This window comes from Gossypium hirsutum, chromosome A13, assembly GCF_007990345.1.
Source record: "Gossypium hirsutum isolate 1008001.06 chromosome A13, Gossypium_hirsutum_v2.1, whole genome shotgun sequence".
Taxonomy (NCBI): Eukaryota; Viridiplantae; Streptophyta; class Magnoliopsida; order Malvales; family Malvaceae; genus Gossypium; species Gossypium hirsutum.
The window spans coordinates 87,109,075-87,130,728 of NC_053436.1; the positions used below are offsets into that span (position 1 = coordinate 87,109,075).

Here is a 21,654-nt window from a genome sequence, read left to right on the forward strand (position 1 = left end):
GCTCGTGCACCTGCCAGAGCCTACGCCATCCGAGCTCGTGAAAAAGCTTCATCTCCAGATGTGATTACGGGAACATTTACTCTTTACGATACTTTTGTGATTGCATTGATAGATCCTGGATCAACACATTCTTATATATGTATGAACTTAGTGAGCTTTGCCTGTAGAGTCTACTGAATTTCTAATTAGAGTATTGAACCCTTTAGGTTGGTGTGTTTTGGTTGACAAAATGTGTAAGAATTGTCCGTTGATGATTTGAGATTCATGTTTTTTGGCTGATTTGATGTTATTACCATTTGATGAATTTGATATAATTCTGGATATGGATTGGTTAACTTTGCACGATGCTATTGTAAACTGCAAACGGAAGACTATTGATTTGTGATGTCAGAATGATGAGATTATTTAGATTGAGTCTAATGATTTAAATGGTTTACTGACAGTGATTTCTTCGATATTAGCTCAAAAATATGTAAGAAATGGTTGTGAAGCCTACTTTGCTTATGTGATTGATTCAAAAGTGACAGAAAAGAAAATTGAATCAATTTTTGTTGTCTGTGAATTCCTTGATGTGTTTCCTGAAGAACTTCTGGTATTACCTCCGATTCGAGAAGTTAAGTTTGGTATTGAATTAGTGCCAGGAACTACTCTGATTTCGATAGCTCCACATAGAATGGCTCTGGCCGAGTCAAAAGAATTAAGGTCTCGGTTGCAAGAGTTGACTGATAGAAGATTTGCATGACCAAGTTTTTCTCCCTGGGGTGCTCCTGTTTTGTTTGTGAAAAAAACAGATGGTACAATGAGAATGTGCATTGATTATCGTCAGTTGAACAAAGTGACTATCAAGAATAAATATCCTCTGTCCAAAATTGACGATTTGTTTGATCAGCTGAAAGGAGCTACCGTGTTTTCAAAAATAGAACTCAGATCAGGTTATTATTAGTTGAGAGTAAAAGATTTAGATATTCCGAAAATTGCATTCAGGACAAGTACGGACACTATGAGTTTTTAGTTATGCCTTTTGGATTAATGAATGCACCTGCTGTTTTTATGGATTTGATGAACAAAATTTTCAGACCGTATTTTGATCGATTTGTTGTCGCAATAACTGATGACAATTTTATATATTCTTGTAATGAAACCGAACATGCTGAGCATTTGAGAATAGTGTTACATACTTCGCGTAATAAGCAGTTATTTACGAAGTTTAGTAAATGTGAATTCTGGTTAAGAGAAGTCGGTTTTCTAGGACATATTGTGTCAGCATCAGGTATCCGAGTTGTTTCGAGCAAAATTTTAGCTATCTTAGATTGGAAGCCTCTAAGAAATGTTTCTGAAGTCCGCAGTTTTCTAGGACTTGCCAGTTATTATAGACGACTTAAGGCTTTTCTATGATTGCTACTCCATTGACAAAATTGCTTCAGAAAGATGTGAAATTTTAATGGTCCAAAAAGTGTCAGAAAAGCTTTGATCAGTTGAAAGCCCTATTGACAGAAGCTCCAGTGTTAGTACAACCAGAAATAGGTAAACAATTTTTAATATATAGTGATGCATCGTTGAATGGTCTGGGCTGCGTTTTGATGCAGGAAGGTAAAGTTATAGCTTATGCCTCAAGATAGTTAAATCCGTACGAAAAGAATTATCTAACACATGATCTAGAATTGGCGACTATTATGTTTGCTTTGAAAATTTGGCACCACTATCCGTTTGGTGAGAAATGCCATGTTTATTCTGATCATAAAAGTTTGAAATATCAGATGACTCAGAAAGATTTGAACCTACGATAGAGAAGATAGTTAGACCTACTAAAAGATTATGAGCTTGCTACCAATTATCATCTAATAAAAGCAAATGTTGTTGCTGATGCTTTGAGTTGGAAATCATTGTTTGCATTGTGTGCAATGAATACTCATTTAGTTCTGTTTGATGATGGTTCAATTTTAGCTGAATTGAAAGCAAGACCGTTGCTTTTACAACAGATTATTGATGCTCAGAAGGTTGATAATGAGATGATAGCAAAACGAGCTCAGTGTGATTTGAATTTTGATTCTAAATTTCAAGTTAATACAGATGATTGTTTGAGATTCCAAGGTCAGATTTGTGTTCTGAGAAATCCAGAGCTAATTCAGATGATTTTGAATGAAGCTTACAATAGTCGTTTATCTATTCATACGGGTAGTACGAAAATGTATAATGATTTGAAACGGCTTTACTAGTGGCTTGGAATGAAAAGAGATGTTTCTGACTTTGTTTCAAAATGTTTGATCTGTCTGCAAGTTAAAGCTAAACATCAAGTACCATCTAGTTTGTTACAATCGACTATGATTCCAAACTGGAAATCGGATAGAATAACGATGGATTTTGTTTAGGGTTGCCTCTATCTCCAAGAAAGAAAGATGCAATTTTGGTTGTAGTTGACCTATTGACGAAATTAGCTCATTTTATTTCGGTACGATCTGATTACATGCTTGATAAATTAGATGGGTTATACATTTCCGATATTGTAAGATTGCATGGGGTACAATTATCTATTGTGTCAGATAGAGATCTGAGATTCACTTTGTGGTTTTAGAGGAAACTACAAGAGGCTTTAGGCACGAAATTACACTTGAGTACTTCTTTTCACCCACAGACGGATGATCCATCTGAGTGGATTATTTAGATTCTCGAGGATATGTTGAGATGTTGCGTTCTTGAGTTTGAAGGTACGTGGGAACAGTATTTTCCATTGATTGAATTTACTTATTATAATAGTTTTCAATCGAGCATTAAAATGGCACCATACGAAGCCTTATATGGTAGAAAATGTCGTACACCTTTGCTTTGGACTAAGCTAAGTGAGAATAAGATACACGGGGTCGACTTGATAAAAGAGACTGATCAGAAAGTGAAAGTGATCCGAGAAAGTTTGAAAGCAGCTTCTGATCGCCAGAAATCATACGCAGATTTAAAATGAAAAGATATTGAATTTGAGATCGGTGATAAAGTGTTTCTGAAAATATCTCTGTGGAAGAAAGTACTTCGGCTCGACCGTAAAGGCAATTTGAGTCTGAGGTTCATTGGGCCGTATGAGATTATAGAGCATATCGGACTGGTTACATATAGATTGTTATTGCCACCTGAGTTAGAAATGATTCATAATATGTTTCACGTATCGATCCTTTGACTATACAGGTCAGATCCCTCGCATGTGATTTCCCCATCTGAGATAGAAATTTAGTTCGATATGACTTATGAAGAAGAACTAATCCGTATCTTGGCTCGCGAGCTTAAAGAATTGAGAAATAAGAAAACTCTGTCAGTAAAAGTATTGTGGCATCGACACGGTGTTGAAGAGACTATGTGGGAGCCTGAAGATGCTATGAGATAGCAATATTTGAATCTATTCAAAGGTAAGATTGTCGAGGACGAAAATCCCTAAGGGGGAGAGTTGTAACAGCCCAGTTTAGACCCTAGTCAGAATAGTAGTTTCGGGACCACAAATCTGAGTTAGAAAAATATTTTAATATTCTTTTCCGTGCTTATAATATATGAATTGATATCTGTGAAAATTTTGTGTGAAAATTTTATTGTTTGTGTGGCCAATTTGATAAAAGGACTTGATCGTGTAAAATGTAAAAGTGGCAAGCTATTTGTTAAAAGTACTTAAGTTCTATGTCTTATTAAAGGAGGTCCTTATGATGCAATTAGACCATTAATAAGGTTAATGGACATTAATAACCATCCATTAAGTGATTTCATAATGGATTAATAAAGGTTAATGTTGTAATTTAGAAAGTATGTTAATATAATTAAAACAAAATACCATTTTGTTCATATTTTCTCATATTTGCCGAAAATACAAAGAAAGAACAAGCCTTGAATTTAGGTATGTGTTTTCATCTGTTTTCGATAATTTTTACGTTTTTGAGATTGTTGCTTAGTAATCTATCAAGCTCTTGTCTAAATTTCAGAATTTGATGACGATTTTGAGTTGTGCCATTGTTGATAATGTAAGTTTTATGAAGCTAAATGATAGAAAAAGAAAGATATGTGTTAGATTACTATGTTTTGTATTGGGATTGTAACACCCTAAACCCAGCCTAGACGTTATGCCCAAATCTGGCGTTGCCACATTGAAGTGTTTTTCGCAAAACGTGATATCGAAAGAAAACTATTTTCCATATTTACCTTTGTTATGTTTTCTTAATGATGATTTTAAAACATATCATTTATCGAAGGTTAGTCTTGTTAAAAAACGTCTTTAATTTTGAAAACTTTGTCCCTTGCCGAAGCTCTTAAACAATTACGTATTCTTGGTATTTTGGGAAACATTTATCTTTTGGAAAAAAACTGCATCTTATCCTACTGCTAGTAGTTATAAATCAAAATAATTAAAACCCAAATTAAAGATTAAAAATCTATAGAGGCCTTATTACACAAAAAGATACCCAGATTAATATACTTATAATTTAAAATCTAATAAGAAAATCCATGTAATTGTGTGGCCACCTTTGAGTCCCTCGCAGCACCAACCCGCTTAAGACTGGGGATTACCTGAACAGATAAATAGAAGGGCGAGTTTACGAAAACTCAGTGTGTAATCCCTTAATTAACATACAGTCAATCATGCAGTAGGCAAATATAGTCTGGGTCTAAGCCCGTATTAGTAACAGTTCTGTTTCAGTTAAGGCCTTAGCCCATTACGGTATCAGTATTAGTGTGGGCCTTAGCCCAATTCAATGCCAGTAGCAGTACAGATATGCAATCATAAATCTTACCCAACCAGCCTCTACACTCCACTCCGTCCAGCCCTACACTCCATATGGGGATAAAATCAACCCACCCATCCCTACACTCCAAATATAGCACCAGTTGCGACACTAAAAAGTAATTGCAACAGCTCCAATCATAATAAGCCCATCTCCATGCAACATATCATAATATCATACAGGTATGCAATATATATAAAATGGCATGCGTGAATACAGTCATACATCTCATAAGGGCATAATAGTCACTCTACCTCATAGGGGCATAACAGTCATTTATCAATTTGGGGACTAGGTATACTTACCGACCCAACAGTAGGTTCACATTCGTCTCAGGCAACCGGTGCAACCTTAACATCAAAACAGTGAAAATGGGCCCAAGGCCCACAATACGGCCCATGTAGGCCCACACGCTCGTGTGGCCCACAAGCCTAGAAATGGCATTGGCCGTATGGATTACACAACCTGGCCCAACATTCTTCACACGTCTATGTAGTTTACCCGTGTGGGGCCCACATGCCTATAGGGCCTACATAGCCCATTTCGACCCACCATGGGCCAAAACAGCCTCAGCCCATGAAATTGCTCATGGATGGCCTCAACGTTCATATGCCCATGTTTAGGCATTTAGACTACCACATGAGCAAGCGCACACCCGTGCAGCGTCAACAGTCACTTATTTCAGCTTTTTTCGATCTACGATTAGGGGTAGTGTTTACACACTTGTTTGCGAAAAAGTGCAACTAGCCCACGAGTGCTCCAACCTATTTCAAATAGAAGCTTCGGTTAATAGGCTAACAATCGAGTCGAAGCGAACTCTAATCAAAACACTTATTCATAAGATTACCTATCACTTGTCTAGATCAAACACACACTAAAATCGTTGCAAGAGATCATTTGGAACCCTTAAAGACTACCTGCATCCCAATCGCAATTTGCTAACTAAACCATACCCGTAAGCCATTGAACCAAAAGTATAGTAACTTACCGAAAGCTCCAAGTTAGAAAAGGAGAAGAAACAAATCGGCCCACACCCCCAACAAAAGCCGAAAGCACCCGATTTGACAAAAGCAAGGGCTAACACAACCACACTCCTAGTAGAATCTGCAGCATAGAAGGGGTTTAGGTAAATAGACTTTACAGCAGAAAGTGGAAGAAAACAATAAATGTGCACTCGAAGCTGATATGGAATATTCGACTAACATAAAAAGTAGAGAACCGACAGAAAGAAATAAGGGGGAGAGTATTCAATTTTAACCATGCAATGAGGGACACTCAAAAAGAGTCGAAGGAATAGAGAGAAAGGAAAAAGGGGTATCGGCTACCACTGAAAGAAAGGGAAAATTTGAGAGAGGACGAAATAGGAGATAATCAGCCAAAGTTTTAGAGAGGGAGAGACAAAGAGTATTCGATTTTAACAAATAAAAGGGAGAATAAAGTTGCAAAAATAGAAAGGAGATGCCTAAATGGTCTTTGCTATGCTTGGCCCCAAGAAGAGAGGGAATAACCACAAAAATAATAGAATACCAAAATGGAATATCGGCCTCAAGAGAGAAAAGAACCGAAAAGAATGACAAAACCCACAGTGATTTGCACAAAATCGAAAATACAAAGAAGCAACGTTCCCATTCGGCACACTCTCTTCCACTCCCTTCAAAATCTCCTAATTTCTCTCCCCATAACACTCCTAAGATCACTTAACTATATCCCACCTATCCACTTCCCAACCAGCCGAAATTCCCTCCAACAAGCTCCTAAAATTCGACCACAACTCCTCACACTACTCAAACACTCAATTTCAGTCAAACTACAACACTTCCACGGTGTCAGCATCAAAATAAAATACTCTTTTTGCATCGCCAAGCCTTGAACCTCAGACCCAAGGTAACAGTAACACGCCACTCATCCCCTAGACCAGCCCTTTCTGACATGTTTTGTAATACCTCATACTCGTACCTGAGACCGGGATAGGATACAAGGCATTACCAAGATTTTCAGAATAATTTCAATTAATTTATATTATTTAGTATTCATTTTCATGTTTCATATAACATCCTTTTCATATATTCAATTCAAAATATCATATAAAATACGATATAATACTTAAATTGTAAGATTTACATGCTCATTCAGGATATATGAACCTACCTGACTAAATTGCAGAAATACCAAGATTTAGGGGCATATTGGTAATTTACCATTTTCCCAAATTTCACCCAATCTTAAATTGATAATTTCATTCAATTTATTAATTTAGATAATAAAACAATTCATTCCCTTCAATTTAGTCATTTTTAACATTTTGACAAAATTTGCCCCCTAAAGTTTTACTTTTATTCAATTTAGTCCATGAGCTTAAAACATGCAAATTAGCCATGCTAACTGAATATTCATATATATTTTCCTCCTCCTCCTCTCCATTCCACATCCTTAATGTATATAACACACTTGTAAGTAACATTATCTATAATTTTTATTATTTACTTTTATGGATATTCAAGCTGTCCATCTGTGTCATAGTCACTAAATTATTTATATCTGGAGCTATAAAACTCAAAATTAAGATCCGCTAATTTTCCCTGAAACTAGACTCATATATATTTTTACCATAAAATTTTAATAATTTTTTATTTATCCAATAAGTACAGTTTATTCTTTAAAGTTATCCCTGTTCTGCTGTCTCACAATTTCGACCCTTCTTAACTAAAAATTAATTATCTCACAGTACAAAACTCGGATAATATTCCTGTTGATTTCTCCTGAAAATATACTCATTATGGATTCTACACATATAAATTTAAGTCTCTAATTATTTTTGTCCAATTTTTGGTGATTTTCCAAAGTCAGAACAGGGGAACCCGAATTCATTCTGATCTTGTCTCACAAAATTCATTATATCTCATAATTTACAATTCAATTGTTCATACCGTTTCTTCTATAAGAAACTAGACTCAATAATCTTTAATTATATATTTTATTCATACTCTAATTCAATTTCTACAATGTTTGGTGAATTTTCAAACTTAGGCTACTGCTTCTGTCCATAATAGTCTTAGTGCAAAATGTTGATTTTCTACTTTTAATTTCAATTTAATCCTAACTAAATTCACTTACTTTTTTTTATCTTAATTTATACTTTATTTCTACTCAACTTTTAACCAAACTTAGACATAATTATCTATTTTTCATCATAAAACCATAATTTCAAAATTCTTTCAATTTAGTCCTTAAAGCATAAAACTTATGAATTACTTTACAATTCAATCCTTATTTCATTTCTAACTTGAATTTCTATCAATTTAGCCCTTAATTCATCATTTTACTCAACATGAATATTATCTAGAAATCTAATAACTTTCAAAGTATCATCTTAATTTCATCAAAATCTTGTTCCAAAGCTTCTAAAACATCAAAATTAAGTAAAAAGAACTAAATTGACTTACCTATTAAACTTCCAAGCTTCAAACCTTTAATTTTCTCTTTTCTTCTTTCTTTTCTCTTTTTCTTTCTTCCTTCCCCTGTTTCGTTCCACATTCTGTTTCTTTTCATTCTAATTCTTTCTTTTTATTTCCTGTTTTATTTACTTTTTTTAATTATAATATATAATATACTTATATAATAAGCAAACATATATGTGTATTACAAGTGTATGTATACTATTGGTACACATATAAATTATTTTTACCATACACTTGTCTTATATTTAATTTATTTATCAAATAATATCAATTAAATAATAATAAATACATTAATTATTTACTTAAATAATAAGTGAATACATACATGTATTACAAATGTATGCATTATATTAATTACACATGTATTTTATTTTTGCCATACACCTAGCACTCCTTTTTGGCTTATTTGCCTTTTTAGTCCCTTTACTTTTCTTTATTCTATAATTAAACTTTCACTCTTCATTCAATTTAATCCTTTTATCTAATTATCCTTAATTAAGCTAAATTCACTTAATTAAACTCTAATTAATCACTCATTTTACTTCGTAAATATTTTTAAATAAATATTTACGAATCCACTTTTCATAAACAGAGATCCGAAATTATACTTTTTCAGTATCGGTAAAATTCGGGTCATTACATGTTTCACCCACAATAATTTAAAAGATACTGACTAGAGACAAAGGTTTATTCAAGTAAAAATAAAAATTTGCACATGCTAAGGCTTGAACTCAGGACTTCTCCAACACTCCTCAAGACACTTGACCACTGAAGCAAGCATGTACTTATGCAACATAACATACAAAAATAGTTCCTTATAATTTGGGGCATTACAACTCTACCCCCCTAAAAGAAAATTTTAGCCTCAAAATTTACCTGGTCAAAACAGATGTGGGTATTGTTGTTGCATCGCCTGCTCGGGTTCCCACATGGACTCCTCTGAGCTGTGATTATGCCATAGTACCTTAACCAGTGGGATAGACTTCTTCATAAAAACTTTCATATCACGATCTAAAATCTAAACTGGCTCTTTCTTAAAAGTTAGATCGGCCTAACCTCAACCTCCTCAGTCAAAATGACGTGCGTGGGATCAGAGTGGTAGCGCCTCAACATAGAGATATGGAACACATCATGAATCTGGTCTAACTCTGAAGGTAGCTCTATCTGATATGTAACTGGTCCCACATGTTTCAATATGCGGCAAGGCCCAATGAAACTAGGGCTTAGCTTGCCCTTCCGTCCAAATCGCAGTACCTTATTCCATAGCGAGACCTTAAGAAAAAAAAGCCCCCCATAGAATACTCAATCTCCTTACGATTTAGATCCATATACGACTTTTTTCTATCTGATGCCGCCTTCAGTCGATCCCAAATTAGTCTAACTTTATCCTCAGTATCAGAGACCAATTCAGGGCCTAGAACACGTCACTCGCCTAACTCAGTCCAACACGAATGAGTCTGACACCTACGACTATATAATGCCTCGTAAGGTGCCATCTGTATGCTAGACTGGTAGCTCTTGTTGTACGCAAACTCTGCCAATGGCAAGTAATCCTCCCAACTGCCTCGAAAATCTATTAGACAACTCCTTAACATATCCTCCAGTATCTAAATCACCTTCTCTGACTGACCATCTGTCTGAGGGTGGAACGGAGTATTGAAGTCCAACCTTGTACCCAAAGTGATGGTCGCTAAACTAACTAAAAATTGGACTAAGGCAAGCGCACCTATCGAACAGTAGTATAATTATGGTGAGACCGAAAATATCCTATCCATGAGGACTAAAGGTACTAGTAATTGCTATCTTTTTATTATCTAGCGTAACAATTAGGAGAATTTTTAATCTAAAACTAATTATCTAATTAACTAAGATTACGACAGAGATTAAAGTTGGAAAATACCTTTAGAAAACCGATGGAGAAGATAATACCCAAGGAAGAATTCACCTAGACTTCACTTATTACCTTTGAATTAGATGATTTATTCACTTGACTTAATCTGTAGGAATCCCTGATTTATGTTAATATCTCTCTCGAGACTAAAAACAACTGACTCTAGGTTGATTAATCGAAATCTCTTTCTAATTAAAACCCTATTGTCGTGTTAACTCGATCTATAGATTCCCTTATTAGATTTGACTCTAATCCAGCAGATTTATGTCGTCCTATCTCTAGGATTGCATGCAACTCCGCTTAATTATGAACGATCTACTATTAAACAGAGACTTTTGCTCCACTAAATAAGCACATCAAAAAAATGAATTAATATCCTGGAATATTAAAGCAAGGGTTAAATCTCACAATTAAAAAGAAGAACAAGTATTTATCGTATAATTCAAAGAGTAATAAGATTCGTCTTAGTTTCATCTCCCTTAGGTATTTAGGGAGTTTAGTTCATAATAATGGAAAACATCTCAAAAATTGGAAAACAACAAAATATAAAGAAACCCAAAGAACTTCTAGGAAATTGGATGGAAATCTTCAGTCTTGATGTAGATCCTCCTTATGAGTTGATCCCAGTGGCTGTTCTTGAGTATTTTCTACCTTCTATTTTCCGTGCCTCTTAATCCTCTTCTAGGGTCTTTAATTAGACTTTGGAATGCCTAAAATTAGCCTTTTCTGAGTAGAATCAGACTTGGGCTCGACAGGGACACGACTGTGTGCCACGCCCATGTGAAGAAGCTCAGGCCGTGTGCAATTCTAACTTGGTTTAGTGTCGACACAGCCATGATACACGGGCATGTGGTCTACCTGTGTGTCACACACGAGCGTGTAGATCACCTGTGTGGAAGTACCTAGGCCGTGTGAAACACTGAATTATGCCCAATTTGTACATTTTTGGCCCGTTTCTCGTACTTTTTGCTATCTTAAGCTCTCCTGAGTATAAAACATAAAATTAAAGGATTAGGAGCATAAAAATCACTAAAACCAAGGAAAAAGCATTCATAAATATGCCAAGCATGGGGTAAAAATATGTATAATTACGGTTTATGAAATATCCCCACACTTAAGCATTTTCTTGTCTTCAAGCAAAATCCTCAACTCACAATTAAAATAAATTCTTCTTATCTTATAGTTCTCATCAATAATGTTCGAAATAATCCACAAGTAATCATACGTTAAGAGCTTAACTGAAAGATCATTAAAGTTTCAAACAATCAAAACTGAGCATTTCAATCATAAAATCATAGGTATCCCCCTTTATTTAAGTAATCACCTTTAATTACAAATTAACAAGGTTGACATCCTCACTAATGATTCACTCAAATCACTTAAAGTGTTTAGGTTCAATAATTAAGCACTCAATAGTCAAACATGAGAAGTTATTACCATAGGCTTGCATGAAAATCAATTCTCTACCATTATAAATGAGATGATACACAAATAAAAAGGTTTTTAACCAGGTCGTAATGGGGCTTGGGTTAAAGGTGTGTGTAAAGGCTAAAAAAGAGGGCTAGAATCGAGATTAATTTAATAAATTACCAAACCTAGAAAAAATAAAGCTAATCACTGAATTACAAAAAGAAAATGCCAGAATTCGAACTATCCGGAACTAATGATGTGAGCTTTTTCTCAATATAACAACTTTAACTTATCCAAGCTCTTTAGAACAATATATAACTGAATGAATATAAATATACGATTTCTTTTAAGAATAAGAACAAGTATAATAATGGAAAGTACATAAAAAGAAATAAATCAGCAATTGGAATGAACGAACATAATTAAGTAACTAATTAAATCAAATCTCGATAAAAAGGGAGTCAATAAAAAGGTAGAAATACTTATCGAATCAAAAAAGGTTAAGTTGTGGGTTAATATTAAGGGGAAAAGTCAAGAAATAATAGTTAAGGCTCAAAGGGGTTCACTAGGGGTTAATTATGTAGGTAGGCTTTTTATATGGTAAATGGGTTAAAACCTAAGTGCCTTTATCATTTTAGTATATCAAATGAAAGGTGTGGTCTCGACATGTATAATCGATGCAAGTTCTAGAATAGTGAATCAATGTTGACACACTCATAAGAAAAATAAGTGAGCAAGAAAATCTCAAAATCTCACGACAATTATGGGTATTTGATGTCAATCCTACAAATTCAAAACTTCAAGATAATACCTCAATTCAAGGAAATAACCTAGCAGTTTTAATTCTCAAAAGTCAACTTATCATGCTTGATCCTCTAATGTCTAAAAGTTTAAACAATCAATACACAGTTACCTATGATTTAATTCAAAACATATCGATAAAAATCAAAAATCAATCAAAATTCATTCTAATAGTGATATTAGAAAATTATTTGAGTCAGGAATTTTCTGATAATTACATAAATAACCTCCCCATACTTAAGATGTACATTGTCCTCAATGTACAAAGATAGATAATAATAATTATAAGCATAATATCAGAGAGTAAGGGGAAAATGAAACTGCCCTGAATTTGGATGTAGTCCTTGAAAGAGCAGAAGCGAGTTTAGAGACATTGGACGTGATGTGTACGTGATATGTAGACATAGGTGAAGGTGGTGGTAGAGGTTGGGTTCCACAATCACAGTGCCCAGCGAAGAGGTTATCGTGGTGGTCGGTGTCGTGATGGCTATGGTCGTGGTCGAGCAGGACATGGCAGTCTTGGAGGATTGTTTGTTTATTCCTGAGTAGCACCCATCGACTGAACCTTTTGACACTGTGATGCCATCAATAATGTTTAAGGGATTTATTTTGATAAAGTGGTTATGGTTAGTAATAACGAAATAATTAGATAAAAGAAAAATCAAATTATACTAATAAACGTCCTTTAAGAAAATGATAAATAAAGACAAAAAGAAACGCAAAAATAAAAAAATAAAAAAATTGAAAATTAAATGGACTTAAAAGTCCTCATCGACAGCTGGATCCTGAGGTGGTGGTGCTGGAGGCGATATGTGAAAATGTTGGCAAGTTTGTTGTAAAGTCGGCTGGATACTGTCAAATCACTGAGTGCAGTATTGCTCAAAGCGATGAAGGTGGTCAGAAACATCAGACAATGAATCAGCCGCATGAACTGGCCGATGACTCGGTGGTAGCTGAGAAGGTGGGTCCTCCTGAAAAGCAGGGATACCGTCAGGAATATCCTCGGTGTCATCCTCATTGGTAGCTCATGCAAGTCGATATTGAGGAGGGTTGAACCCACGACGACACTCAATCATCCGCATATGGAGCATACTTTGGATGCCCTATAGGGACATCTGGCCAATGAGCATGAGTGAAGAGGACTGTGTCACTGTGTTCAGGAACTCAAAGTATCGCGCTAGATGAGTCACATATGAGCCAAGTCTAATGACTCCCTTTCGGTGTCACTTGGTTTGATGGCGAAAGGCAAGGGCGATGAAGTAGGTTAGATAAAAAATGTGCCCCTGCCTCATGCTCCACTAGAAGTATGCGTCATGAGTGTTAACGACACCAGTTCTCTCTCGTCTCCCTGTTAATGTATGTGCCAAAAGAGAGTGGAGATATTGCAGAGCTAGAGCTAGAGCCGATGCCTTGGAGTGGTTGGGGTCATAGATGCCTGTAGCAGGCATTATGGCATTCCAACATGATAAAGGCGCATAGTGGATGCGGCGATGGAAGTGGGGAAAGTTGTCAGCCCCCATGAAATCGTTTGTATAGAGTCCCAAAGCAACTCCAAACTCTGGGACACTCAACTGTCGTACCAGATCGCCAAGGCAAAATTAGACTGTTCCTGGGTTGTCGTGCTCCGCCATAAATGTCTGCAACTGAAATGTCGAGCATAGTTCCAAAGTGAACTCTAGATATGTCGGCTCAATGATGTCAAAGAATCGGTCCCACAGAGTGGTGGCTAGGAGGGCCCTAACCAGATCAGCTAGGTGGACTTGCTCTAATGCGGTCCAATCGATGCAACGACCCCTTCCAAGGGGTCGGGCACATAGGATCTGAAATAATTTCTCATGGGGCCCTGGTGGAAATTGGAGGAATGGATGTCGTATCTCAGCGGTGGGACCCGAGGAGGATGTCACTCCTTTTCATTTTTTAGAGGTAGGGACTGCAATTTTCTTGCCTTTTGGGTTCATCATGGTATCTACGAAAGTAATCATATGACTCGAATCAACATAGCAACCAAACGAATAAGAACAATCATCCAAATGTATTTTAATTAGACTGACGAAATAAATCGAATCATAATACCTAAAAAAAACTAACTAATTGATTACTCAATATATAAGAAACTATGAATTTACTTAACAAAACCCATGGTCCTAAATTCTATATAGTATATTACTAATGTCTTAAGCTTTACTTGAATCAATGACGAAGGAGGAATCACAAAAGCACTAAAGTAAGAGTAGTAATAATAATCTAGTCAAATAGAAAAAGAAATAGAATATTGATAAAGCACTAAGAGTAGTAATAGTAATAATTGACATAATATGGAAGATTAAAATAGTAAAACAGAGTTAGGGATACAAGAAATAAAACCGAGAGTGGTGGTTGGCAATGGGGCGCGGTGGCATGCAGTGACGCGTGGTGGTCGGAGGGGGAGGGAGAAGAGAGGGGAAGAGGAAAAGAAAAGAGAGGAAGAAGAAGATAAGAAAGGAAGATAGAGAAGAAGGAAAGAAAAATGGAGACAAAGAAGTAAGAATGAATAGAAAGGGAAAAGAAATGAGGAATAATATTGGAGAAGGAGAGAGGGCTAGGTGGAGAAGATGGGTGAATAGTAGATTTTGAAAGGGGTAGGGGAAAATTAGGGTTAGGGTAGGGAAATAAAAAAGGGGCCACGATCGTGTAAGCCCCGTTTTGGGCCACACAGCCGTGGGTGGTATGCTCCTAGCCCGTGTTTTTCATGAAATCTTAGTTAGTGTTGTGCACGGTCCCTTTGACACGCCCGTGTCCCCAAGTCGTGTGGTGCGCACATCCCAATCAGACGGCCGTGTGCACATTCGTTAATTTCTCCTACACCCGTGTTCGTTACACCACACTCGTGTCCATGACTTGTGTTTATGGTCTAGTGATTTAAGTTAGTATCACACACGGCCTGTGGGCACGCTCGTGTGCATAGGCCTTGTGGCTCCCACGGCCGCATCGCTTGGGCATGTGGTGATTGAATCGTTTTTCCCACGCCCGTGGTTGGTCCAACACGCCTGTGTCTTTTAGTCAGGATTGCGCACGGCTTTTGGGCACGGCCGTGGCATTAACCCGTGCTCTATTCTGACTTTGTTGAATGTTTTGATCTTTGGGCAAGTTCTCACACGGCCTCAAGCACGCTCGTGTTAATGACCATGTGGCTTCCATGGCTGCCTCAAACGACCGTGGTGATTTTACGTATACCGTGTCTCTGCTTATTTATTTGGTAATTAAAGTGCAGTTTCACCACGATCTGGGACACATCTGTGTCCCTTAACCGTGTAGTACGCATGACCACATCACACGGCCGGGCGATTTATTGCAGCCTGTGTGTCATCCTATCTTGGGAAAATGTTTGTCCTATTTTAGCACGGCTATTGCCACACCGTGTCTCCTACCTGTGGTGATCCCACGGCCTAAAGCACGCCCGTGTGCCGTGCTAGGCTGTGTATGCCAAGAATACCTGCAGTTAGATTGTAAAACAAATGGAAAAATAAACTAAGTAATTTAGTGGGATTAGTGCTCGGGTTGCCTCCCAAGAAACACTTGTTTAGAGTCTAAGCTCGACTTACCTTGCAGGAATGTTAGGGGGGTTAGTGAAGTCGTAGCTCCTCTCTATTGTCTTTAAAATCCTCACCATTATAAAGTTTAAGACGATGTTCATTTACCTTGAAAGTGCCTTGGGTTGGGTGACTTACCTCTATTGTGTCATATGGAAAGACAGTTTAGACTACAAAAGGTCCTGACCATCGTGATTTAAGCTTCCTAGGAAATAATTTGAGCCTTGAATTGTACAACAGGATAAGATCTCTAACTTCAAATTGCTTATGTTACTTTAAACGAGCATCATGGCAGCGCTTCGTTGCTTCCTTGTATAATCGTGAGTTCTCATACGCATTAGCTCGCCATTCATGTAGCTCGTTCAACTGCATCAATCTCTTTTCACCTGCGAGTTTCGGATCAAAGTTTAAAAATTTTATAGCCCAGAATGCTTTATATTCTAGTTCAAACGGTAAATGACAACTCTTCCCATAAACAAGTCCGTAAGGAGATGTTCTTATGAGGATCTTAAAAGCGATTCTATAGGCCCATATAGCATCATCTATTTTTTTTGCCCAATCCTTCCTATTTGACTCTACAGTCTTTTGTAGGATGCGTTTAAGCTCTCAGTTAACGACTTCGAGTTGTCCACTAGTTTAAGGATGGTAAGGGGCAGTTTTTCTGTGGTAAACTCCATATTTCTTAAGGGTTTTATCAAATTGAGTATTACAGAAATGAGTACCCCTATCACTGATAATTGCTCTAAGTGCTCCACATCGAGAGAAATATTTCTTAAGGAACTTCATCACTACTCTAGCATCATTAGTAGGTAAGGCTTGGGCTTCCACCCATTTAGACATATAATCAACGGCTACTAATATGTATTTATTTCCAAACGAGCTAGGTCAATAGACCCATGAAATCAATACCCCATACATCAAATATCTCACATGAAAGCATGTACGTTTGGGGCATTTCATCACATTTATATATATTACCTATTTGTTGGCATCTATCGCAAGTAACAACATACTTGTTTTCATCTTTGAATAGTGTGGGCCAGTAAAAATTTGATTCGAGTGTTTTATGTGCGGACTTAGTTCCACTGTAATGTCCTCCAATCGGTCCTGAGTGGCAATGTTCCAAAATTTTAATTGCTTCTGTCTTTGTAATGCATCTTCGAATTACCTAATCTGCACATATACGAAAAAGAAAAGGTTCTTCTCAAAAATAGTTTTTCACATCAGTGAAGAATCGCTTCTTTTACCGATGTTTCAACCCTTTTGGTATAACGTTAGTAGCTAAATAATTCGCAATGTCTACAAACCAAGGTTCCTGAGAGTCAGATATAGCAAAGAGTAGTTCTTCACGGAACGAGTCATTTATCTCCTGTTCGTCAAGTCCCTTGAGATGTGGGTTTTCTAATCTAGATAGATGATCTGCTGCAAGATTTTCTACTCCTTTCTTATCTTGAATTTCTAAATCAAATTCCTACAACAGTAAAATACATCTTATTAGTTGAGGTTTTGCATCTATTTTAGTAAGGAGGTATCGAAGAGCTGAATGGTCAGTGTAAACAACAACTTTAGATAATATTAAATATGGTCTAAATTTATCGATTGCAAAAACCACAGCCAACAATTCTTTCTCAGTCATCGTATAATTTTCTTGTGCGACTGTCAAAGTTTTAGTAGCATAATAGATCGGTTGAAAGTGCTTGTCTTTCCGCTGTCTAAGAACCACACCTACTACAAAATTGGAGCATTAATTAATTTATTTTTAAGAGTATTAAATGCTTCTAAACATTCCTGACTGAAATTGGTACATCTTTCTCTAGCAAATTCGTTAAAGGCTTAGCTATTTTAGAAAAGTCTTTAATAAATCTTCTATAAAATCCAGTATGACCTAAAAAGCTTCGAATAGCCTTAACTAAATTAGGGGAAGGTAGTTTCTCAATAGTTTCAGATTTTTCTTTATCAACCTCGATTCCCTGGCTAGAAATTTTGTGGCCTAACACAATTCCCTCACAAACCATGAAGTGACTTTTTTCCCAATTTAGTACAAGGTTTGTTTCCTCACATCTCATTAAGACTCGTTTTAAATTTTTAAGGCAAAGATAGAAAGAGTTACCGACTACCAAGAAGTCATCCATAAATACCTCCATAATGTCTTCCATGAGTTCATAAAAAATGGCCAACATGCATCGCTAAAATGTAGTAGGAGCATTACATAATCCAAAAGGCATTCGTCGATAAGCAAACATATTGTATGGACATGTAAATGTCATTTTTTTTGTCCTCAGGATCTATTGAAATTTGGAAATAACCAGAGAGTCCATCTAGAAAACAATAATACATATCCAGATAATCTTTCCAACATTTGATCAATGAATGGTAAGAGAAAGTGATCTTTTCTTGTAGCATCGTTCAATTTCCTATAGTCAATGCAAACTCTCCATCCCATGACTGTTCGCGTTGGAATTAATTCATTCTTTTCATTAGCCACAACAGTCATGCCTCCTTTCTTAGGAACAACCTGCACAGGACTCACCGAAGAACTGTCAGAAATATAATAAATAATTCCAGCATCTAGAAGTTTAATTACCTCAGCTTTTACGACTTCTTTCATGTTAGGATTCAATCATATTTTAGCTTGCACACATGGTTTGTATTCATCTTCCATTAAAATTTTATGTGTGCAAAAAGAAGGGTTGATCCCTCTTATGTCAGAAAATTTCCAAGCTATGGCTCTTTTGTGCTCCTTTAATACTTGAAGTAACTTGTCTTTTTCAGTTGGCTATAAATCTGAAGTAATAATCACTGGTAATGTGAAATTATTTCCAAGAAACGCATATTCTAAGTGATCTGGTAGTTGCTTTAATTCCAACTTAGGCGGTTCTTCAACAGAGGGCTTTAATTTTAATTCATTGTTTACCTCAATACCCTCGTAGTTCTTTTGTCTCAGTGAAGGCTCATTGGAATTTAGTTTAGCTTTTATCTTACCTATCGTAGAATCATCATCATTTACCTCTTCTCCTTGGGCAAGACACAGTTCCAACGTGTCCTTATGTACAATTTCCTGTAAAGAATATTGAGTAGCATGATCAGTAGAGTCAATAAAATAACATAAGTCATTATGGTTCCTAGAAAATCTCATGGCATCATAAATTCTAAAAATAATCTCTTCGTCACCTACCCTAAGCACAAGTTTATCATCACCCACATCAATAACAGCCTTAGCAATGGCTAAAAATGGACGACCTAAAATTAAAGGCACCTCAACATCCTCATCCATGTCAAGCACAACAAAATCAACAGGGAATATAAATTTATCTACTTTTACGAGAACATCCTCTGTAATGCCCCTATGATATTTAACCGATCTGTCAACTAGTTGAATACTCATCCTAGTAGGTTTTGGTTCCCCAAGGCCAGGTTGCTTGAACATTTTGTAGGGCATCAGATTAATGCTAGTGCCTAAATCAGCTAGCGCCTTCTCAACATTTAAACACCAATTAAGCAGGGAATAGTAAAACTTCTTGGATCTTTCAGTTTGGTTGGCAGTTTATTTTGAAGTATGGCCGAGCACTCCTCGTTGAGTTTCACTGTAGATAATTCTTCAAAATTCCTTTTATTTGTTAAAAGCTCTTTCAAAAATTTTGCATATATAGGCATCTGCGAGATAGCTTCAACAAAAGGTAAGTTAATATGTAATTTTTTAAAAAGTTTAAGAAATTTACTGAATTGTGCATCCATACGTCTTTCTTTAACTTTGCTCGGTATGGGATTGGCGGTTTATATTCCCTAAACACTAGTTTTTCATTGTTTTCAGGTTTTTCCTCCTCATCTTCTTTTCTGTCAGCTTCTGGTGGCAGCTTCTTTTCAAATTCAGCTAATACTTTCCCACTTCTTAATGTAACTGCTTTCACATGCTCTTTTGGATTGGGTTTGGTATTACTAGGTAAACTCCCTAGTGGTCTTTCTGAAATCATCTTAGCCAGCTATCCTATTTGATCTTGAGCCCTTGAATTGATGCTTGCTGATTTTTAAGTGTGGTTTCAGTGTTCTGAAAATGAGTCTCCAGTACGGAAATAAATTTTGTCATCATTTATTGCTGGTACGGTTGTTGTTGGAGGCTTGAAGGGGGTGGTGGTCTTTGATTTCCTTGGCCTCCCCATGAGAAATTTGGGTGGTTCCTCCAATGTACATTGTAAGTGTTACTATAAGGATTATTTTGAGGTCGAGGATTATTACCCATATAATTCATTTGCTCGTTCTCCATGTTAAGGCCGTAGGATGGATATTCTAAATTGCTCATTCCACCTCCGCTTGTATTGCACTGCATTACTGGGTGAACCTGTGTAGAACCAAGTAAACCATCAATTTTTCTATTCAAAAGTTCTACCTGATTGAAAGCATAGTAATCGAGTCGACGTTAAAAACGTCGACTACTTTCGTCAGTTTTGTCCTCATAACTCGCTACTGATAATTATTCAGTGACATCTCTTCTATGAACTTATAAGCCTCTTCAGGTGCCTTAATATTGATAGCTCCACCAACGGACGCGTCAATCATTTGTCTAGTCGAGGGATTCAAACCATTGTAGAAAGTTTGAACTTGTAGCCAAAAGGTCCATAGTGAGGGCACTTTCTCAATAGATCTTTGTATCTTTCCCATGCATCATAAAGTGTTTCTAAATCCAACTGTATAAAAGAAGAGATATCATTCCTTAATTTAGCTATTTTAGCTAGCAAAAAATATTTAAGCAAAAAATTTTCGGTCATTTATTCCCAAGTGGTGATTGACCCTCGCGGTAACGAGTTCAACCACTGTTTAGCCTTATTCCTCATTGAGAATGGAAACAACCGAAGGTGAATGGCATTGTCAGAATTGCCATTGACTTAGAGGTGTCGAGCTTTCCAAAAAATTTACTAAATGAGTGTTTGGATACTCACCCTGCAAACCATCAAACTGAACAAACTGTTGTATCATTTGAATCGTGTTAGGTTTCAGTTCAAAATTATTTGCAGCAACAGCAGCTCTAACTATACTCGATTCAATTCTTGTTAAAGTAGGTTTAGAATAATCATACATAGTACGAGGAGTAGGATTCTGATTTACTAGATTTACAGCAACCACAGGAGGTAACAGATTATTCTGATTATCAGCCATCTCCTTGGTTGTGGTATAAATGTCGGCCTCTTGCTCTTCCTTTTTGTATTGTAGGCTTCGCCTTATTTCTCTTCGGTTTCTACAAGCTGTGCTTTCGATTTCGCTATCAAAAAGTAAAGGTCTTGATGGGTTTCTTCTAGTAATAAACTATAAAAAACCTGCCAGAAGTAAAGAAAAGAAAATTTAGTAAATAAAAACAAAATCAAATTGCAATAAAAATAAAAATGGCTAAAGTAATAAAAATTAAGTGTTCCTAATATCTTAGTCCCCGACAACGGTGCCAAAAACTTGATGGTTGCTAAACTAACTAAAAGTTTGACTAAGGCAAGCGCACCTATCGAACAATAGTATAGTTATGGTGAGACCGGAAATATCGTATCCACGAGGACTAAAAGTACTAGTAATTACTATTTTTTTATTATCTATCCTAACAATTAAGAGAATTTTTAATCTAAAACTAATTAACTAATTAACAAAGATTATGATAAAGATTAAAGTTGGAAAATACTTTTGGAAAATCGATGGAGAAGACAATACCCAAGGAAGAATTCACCTAGACATCACTTATTACCTCTGAATTAGACAATTTATTCACTTGACTTAATCCGTAGGAATCCCTGATT

The 21,654-nt window shown here is 36.3% G+C and overlaps 1 non-coding gene across 1 annotated transcript; it reads left to right on the forward strand.

Moving 5' to 3' along the window:
* The first annotated feature begins 20,487 nt into the window (after positions 1-20,487).
* Positions 20,488-20,595, forward strand: LOC121213300 (small nucleolar RNA R71). Its single transcript, XR_005908683.1, has one exon. It is a non-coding gene; the product is annotated as a small nucleolar RNA R71 (small nucleolar RNA).
* The last annotated feature ends 1,059 nt before the right edge of the window (positions 20,596-21,654 follow it).